This window comes from Ornithorhynchus anatinus, chromosome X1 (assembly GCF_004115215.2).
Source record: "Ornithorhynchus anatinus isolate Pmale09 chromosome X1, mOrnAna1.pri.v4, whole genome shotgun sequence".
Classification (NCBI taxonomy): domain Eukaryota; kingdom Metazoa; phylum Chordata; class Mammalia; order Monotremata; family Ornithorhynchidae; genus Ornithorhynchus; species Ornithorhynchus anatinus.
The window spans coordinates 39,322,418-39,329,463 of record NC_041749.1 but is presented as its reverse complement, the minus strand read 5'-3'; the positions used below and the strand labels follow the sequence as shown (position 1 = coordinate 39,329,463).

The 7,046-nt window shown below is 46.8% G+C and overlaps 1 non-coding gene across 1 annotated transcript; it reads right to left on the bottom strand.

The window, feature by feature from the left end:
- Nucleotides 1-321: 321 nt before the first annotated feature.
- Nucleotides 322-459, bottom strand: LOC114806653. Its single transcript, XR_003754716.1, has one exon. It is a non-coding gene; the product is annotated as a small nucleolar RNA SNORA7 (small nucleolar RNA).
- Nucleotides 460-7,046: the final 6,587 nt, after the last annotated feature.

Genomic DNA, 7,046 nt, shown 5'->3' with positions numbered 1-7,046 from the left:
ACGTTCTCTGACTTCCAAGTCGTTCTCTATCCACTAGCCTGTGCTGCTTCTCAGCGAGCCTCAACAGCCCGACTACTCATCCTTGGTTCTCCTATGTCTTGTCTTGTGCCGTCAAGTCGTCTCCAACCCATAAAGATTCAATGGACGCATCTCCACCAAAACGCCCCACCTCCCTCTGCAATCATTCTGGTAGTGTATTCATAGAGTTTTCTTGCTAAAAATACAGAAGTGGTTTACCATTGCCTCCTTCCGTGCGGTAAATTTGAATCTCCACCCTCGACTCTCTCCCATGCCGCTGCTGCCCAGCGAAGGGGAGTTATGATTTGTAGCAGATTGCCTGCCACTCACTAGCCACTGTCCAAGCTAGGAATGGAATGGACAGGCCTCTGCTTGACTCTCACTCCTGTTGTCGAGACTGGTAGAGTACTGGAAACTCTCCAAGTGGGACCCTGAGAGGGGATGGCCCACCTATACATTTTTATATTTGACTGATTGCTCAAGCACTGATTCTGATACCTCCATTTATAAGTATAATGTTATCTGTCACCCCCATTGGAATGTAAGTTCCCTGTGGGCAGGGTCTCTTGCTTCTGTTGTTTTTTCCCAAGTGCTTAGTACAGTGCATTGCACCTAGTGGGAGCTCAGTGAATCACATTAATACTACAATTACTAATCACTCAGTCATATTCATTGAGAGCTTACTGCATGCAAGGCACTTTACTAAGCTCTTGGGAGAATACAACACCACAATAAAGCAGACACACTCCTGCCCCCAAAGAAGAGGAACAAAAATGCAACTACTGTTAGTAATCTCTGCCGGATTGTAAACTCCTGGAGGGCAGGAATTGTGCCCACTGTCAGACTGTAAACCCCCTGAAAGATGGGGACCATGCTAATTCCCACCCATATATTCTTTTCCAGTGCTTAGTACAATGCTCTGCCTACAGTAAGCACTTAATAAATACTACTGACTCTGTTGTACTCTCCCAAAGGCTTAGTTCTGTGTTCTACAAGGAGTAAGCACTCAGTTGACACTACTGATTGCTTATCAATCAATCAATCACTATTGATTGCTTATTGTGTATTCATTGCTCATGACTCAATCAAATAATAATAATAATAATGATAATTGACAAGTGTTTACTATGGGCCAGGCACTGTACTAAGCACTGGCGTGGATACACGCAAATCGGGTTGGATACAGTCCCTGTCCCGCATGGGGCTCACAGTCTTAATCCCCATTTTACAGAGGAGGCACAGAGAAGTTAAGTGATTTGCCCAAGACCACACAGCAGGCAAATGGAGGAGCTGGATTTAGAATCCACGACCTTCAGTCTCCCAGGACTGTTCTGTATCCACAATACCATGCTGCTTCCCTCGTCGATCAACCAATCAATCAGTGGTGTTCATTGAGTGCTTCCTGGGTGCAGAGCACTGTACTAAGCACTTGGGTGAGTTCAAATCAAAAGAGTAGGAAGACACAACTCCGGCCCACAAGGAGATTACTGTCTAGTGGGGGAGATCAGTATTAAAAAATAGACTGTCATTATAGAGAGATGATGTTTAATAGGTAAAATGGTATGGGTTGCTGCTTAAAGGTGGCAGGTTGTGCCTCAAATGCAACTGCTTTTCTTGTCAGTGATTTTTGCTCATCTGCTGGACCTCCAGGAGCTTGCAAGCAGGTTGTCAGCGATTCCCCCGTGGGACACATTCCCTTTGAAGTCACAAGCTGAAAATGTGCAAAAGCGCCAAAATCCTAACAGTCTCAAATATTTCCAACAGAAACAACTTTTGTGACTGTTCAGCCGTGCCCAAATAAACATTTGTTTCTGAAACAGAGGTGGTGTTTGCAAAGCGTTTGCCAAAGCAGACAGACATGGCCAGGAGTGCTGTGAGCTCATCCGGAGAAATGCGCCTTGGAAATGCAAATGAGCAAGATGGGGTCCTGCCTCTGAATCATGTGGGACACTTAAGCAGGAAAAAATTCCTGAGAAACACTAAGTAGTGCAATTAGCATGTGCGTATTTCAGAACAAATAAACCCCTGGGTGGCAATCAAGTCTAGAATTCCAAAGATTTCCGCGATTGATCGAGCAATCATATTTATTGAGTGCTTACTGTGCACAGAGCACTGTACTAAATACCTGGAAGAGTATAATACAGCAGAGTTGGTGGATATGTTCCCTGCCCACAAGGAGCTTACATCCTAGAAGGGGAGATGGACATTAAAATAAGTTACAGATATGTACGTAAGTCAATTAGTCAATCAATCATATATATAATAATGTTGGTATTTGTTGGTATTTGTTAAGCGCTTACTATGTGCAGAGCACTGTTCTAAGCGCTGGGGGAGATCCAGGGTAATCCGGTTGTCCCACGTGGGACTCACAGTCTTAATCCCCATTTTACAGATGAGGGAACTGAGGCACAGAGAAGTTAAGTGACTTGCCCACAGTCACACAGCTGACAAGTGGCAGAACCAGGATTCGAACCCATGACCCCTGACTCCCAAGCCTGGGCTCTTTCCACTGAGCCACGCTGCTTCTCTGTGCACTGTCCTAAGTGCTTGAGAGAGTACAATATTACAGGACATATTTCCTGCCCACAACGAGCTTACAGTCTTGTCATGAGGCTGAGGGTAGGGCAACTCAAGTGCTAAAACGGTGTAGATCCAAGCACATAGGTGGCGCAGAAAGGAGAGGGAGTGGGGGAAATGAGGCCGTAGTCAGGGAAGGCCTCTCGGAGGAGATGTGATTTTTAATGAGATTTTGAAGGTGGGGAGAATAGTGGTCTGTAGTAAATGAAGGAGAGGGAGTTCCAGGCCAGAGGGAGGATGTGGCCAAAGGGTCAGCAGAGAGATAGATGAGATCAAAGTACAGTGAGTAGCATCTTCCCTGAATCCAGACCTTCTGTGTAGGCCTTCGTCTCGAAATGGATTCGCCAACAGATTTCTCTCTGGAGCAGCTTCTGCTGAGGGCTCATTCATTCATTCATTCATTCATTCATTCATTCATTCATTCATTCATTCATTCAATAGCATTTATTGAGCTCTTACTATGTGCAGAGCACTGTACCAAGCGCTTGGAATGTACAATTCGGTAACAGATAGAGACAATCCCTGCCCATTGACGGGCTTACCCACCTTAACCTGAGGCTATCTGTGCCAGCCCCTGCCCTGTCCTCCAGCCTTAATAATAGTAATCATTATTATTATGGTATTTGCTTAAGGGCTTACCATGTGCGGAGCACTGTTCTAAGCACTGGGGTAGGTACAAGGTAATTAGGTTGTCCCACATGGGGCTCACAGTCTTAATCCCCCTTTTACAGATGAGGTAACTGAGGCCCAGAAAAATAAAGTAACTTGTCCAAGGTCACAGAGCAGACAAGTGGCAGAGCCAGGACTGGAACCCATGATCTCTGACTCCCAAGCCGGTGCTCTTTCCACTAAGCCAAAATGCCACCCTGTTCTCCGGAGGTTGTTTGGGTTTGGGTGGAGCAGCAGGGAGGCTGCTGGGATATCAGGTTGTTCAGTGGAGAAGTCACAGTCCCTACCCCCTACCCCCAAAAGAAAATCCTGATCTTGCTTTTCTCAGACATCTTCCCTTTTCCGCCAGAGAATTGAGGAGACGGCCCTCTTTCCTGCCAAACTGCTCATCAGCTTTGCTATGGAATTCCTGAACCTTGGAAAGAAGAAATCCTGTTTCCTGGCTTGTGTTTCCTGGCTACAGCCTGACTCCCTCTCGATCTTTGCCTCTTGCTTAGTCTCTGTCTCATGTCAGACTTCGTCTCAGATTTGGTCTCTGTGTCTCTCTCTTTCTTTCTTACACACACACACACTCTCTCTCTCTCTCCCTCTCTCCCTCTCTCTTCTTTTATTCTCCTGTATTTCCTTTGCTCTCATGCACAGGGTGGCTCTGTCAATTTAGATCACTTTGCTCTTTCACAATTCGTTATTAGTCACACAGGACTGTCAAAGAGGAAAATAACCCTCTCCCCTCCCTTTTTTCCCCTTCTGTCTCTCGGTGTTGTTTTTCTTTAGTTAACTTTCCAGGCTCCTCTGCACTGCAGGAAGAACACAAACAGGTGTTGAGGGCCCGTTCTTCTGTGGAACATAGGGAAGGTGAGGGGTGGGGAGGTTGGAAGAGGCCGCCAGGACTGTATGAGGTAATCATGTTGTTGCCATCACAACGAGGAAAAGGCAAAGCTCCAGGTCTTTCTGACTTGGGTGTGTGAATCCTGATTTATGGCCGTGGGCAGACTTCCAACAGCGGAGAGAAGGGGCAGGCGGCCGAGTAAAAATGTGGTGGGGGATTTGTATTCAAGGAAAGGCCGTCTGTTCTCTGGCCCCATTTTGGAGAGGACATCAGTTCGAAAAGTCACTCCTGAGTCCTACTAGACTGAAACTCATTGTGGGGAGGGAATATATCTATCAACTCTGTTGCATTGTATTCTCCCAAGTGCTTAGTACAGTGCTCCGCACACATTAAGCACTCCGTAAATACCTTGATTGACAATAATAATAATAATGATAATAAAAACTGTGGTATTTTTTAAGCTCTTACTATGTGCCAGGCACTGTACTAAGAGCCAGGGTGGATACAAGCAAATTGGCTTGGATGAAGTCCCTGGGGCTCACAATCTCAATCCCCATTTTATAGATGAGGTAACTGAGGCACAGAGAAGTGAAGTGACTCGTCCAAGGCCACACAACAGACAAGCGGCAGAGCTGGGATTAGAACCCATAACCTTTTGACTTCCAGACACATGCTCCCCAAGATGCCATAATGGCAGCGTCAGCATGACCTCCTGCTTGACTGAGTTCAGGTTTGATAGTGAGTTAATAATGATAATGATAATTATGGTACTTCTTAAGCCCTTACTATGTGCCAAGCTCTGTTCCAAGCACTGAGGTAGATATAAGTTAATCGGGTTGGACAGTGTCCCTGTCCCACAAGGGGCTCACAGTCTTAAACCCCATTTTTCAGATGAGGTAACTGAGGCACAGAAAAGTTAAGTGACTTGTCCGGGATCACACAGCAGATATGAGGCAGAGTGGGGATTAGAACCCACATCCTCTGACTTTCAGGCCCGTAATCTTTCCACTAGGTGACACTGCTCCTCATATTGTTATATTGTACTTTCCAAGCTCTCAGTACGGTGCTCTGTACCCAGAGAGTGTACCCAAATTGATTGATTGATTGATCTGGGCCATGCCCCATCTCGACTGCAGCCCAGCGGGCAAGAAGGGGAGGAGAAGGACTCAGATGAACCCAGCTGAATTCTCTAGAGCCACAGCCGATGAAGCCAAAGAATTGCGTGACTTTGCAGAGCCCTCTGGACCTCTAGCCGGACATCTGAAGCCATCTAACTGGTGAGAGAAGGGCAGGCACCCAAATGGGCGTGACTCAGGCTGTATTTGTGTGTCATCTGTTCAGGTGCTACTGACGGCTGCCAGGAGAGCTTGACTTTCCTCAGATGGAGCAGGCCTGTTTAGCCACCGCTTACAGGCACTCATGAGAGTTTGACTGTGCCTGGAGGAGTCCCCAGCCGCAGTCCAAAGCAGATATCTGTGGACTCCCCGAACCTTAATCAAGAAGGCTGGGTCAGGGTGGATACAAGCAAATTGGGTTGGGCACAGTCCCTGTCCCATGTGAGGCTCACAATGTCAATCCCCATTTTACAGATGAGGTAACTGAGGCCCAGAGAAGGGAAATGTTTGCCTAAGGTCACACAGCAGATAAATGCAGAGCTGGGATTAGAAACAATGACCTTCTGACTCCCAAACCCATGCTCTATCCACTATGCCATGTTTCTTGGCCCCCATATATCTGACGTTGTCTGTGTTATCACTCCTTGGGCATGAGTCAGAGGGGGTAGAATGTAGATCCTGGCAAATGTAGCTCCTGGCATACGCTTACCAGTGTATAGAACTATGACGAGCACGATAAGCCTCATCAGGTTAGGGAATTGACCCAAGCCCAGGAAAACCAGAGGATTCCGGGCCAAGGCTCCGGCAGGAGGGAGACACCCTCTTCGATTCCGAGAATCTCATGGTGAATCAATAACAAGTGAATTTCAGAATCCTCTTTGTAACTTGTGAAGTTTTTATTTCTAATTAAATGAATAAGGATGAAAGGCGGTGTCTTCCAGACATGGAGAATGAAAGAGCACACCGGTAATGTGTGTCTGCTGTTAAATTGTATTGAATCTGTGGTTTGGTAGGTAGAGTGTCTGTTACATTGTTATGTAGTATTCTCCCAAGTGTTTAGAACAGTGCTCTTCACACAGTAAGGACTCAATAAATGTGATTGACTGACTGAGAAACTCAGATTGTCGGGCACAATGAGAGGAGGGAAAGATCAAGTTTCTGAACTCCTTCTGAATGGTCTCACTTTGTTCTACATCTCATCCGGTAGTCAGAAGGTCGTGGGTTTTAATTCCCAGCTCTGTCACTTGTCTGTTGTATAATCTTGGGCAGATCACCTAACTTCTCTGTGCCTCATTTACTCCATGCATAAAATGGGGATTGAGACTGTGAGCCCTATGTGGGATATAGTCCCTGTGAGCCCCGCATGGGACAGGGACTGTGTCCAATCTGATTTGCTTTTATCCACCCCAGAGTTTAGTACAGTCTCTGGCACATAGTAAGTGCTTAACAAATAACATTATTATTATTATTACTATTACCTGGAGTCTCCCCAGAGCCAGCTGCTCAGTGAGGCTTTTGAAGCCTCACGATGTAACAAGGACAAGGTGAAGGGATTCAGCCGCTCTTCGTGAAATGCTATTCCTGGGGTCAAAGAGACAATCCGACTGAACATTCCCCTTCCCCCGCCCCATCCTCCCTCTGTGATGGAAAGAATAGTCTATTGACCAGGGTTTTGCTTGGCAGGCTCTGACTGGGCAGGGAGAGGGCAGGTTTTCCTTTCCGTGACCTCGCGGGGGCCAAAGCCTTTTCCTGTCCAGGGCTGTGTGCAGGGCTGGGTTAAGGCTCTGGAGTCAGGGCCGTGTGAAATTGGTGAGTTCTGTGGGGAGAGGGGAAGGAGA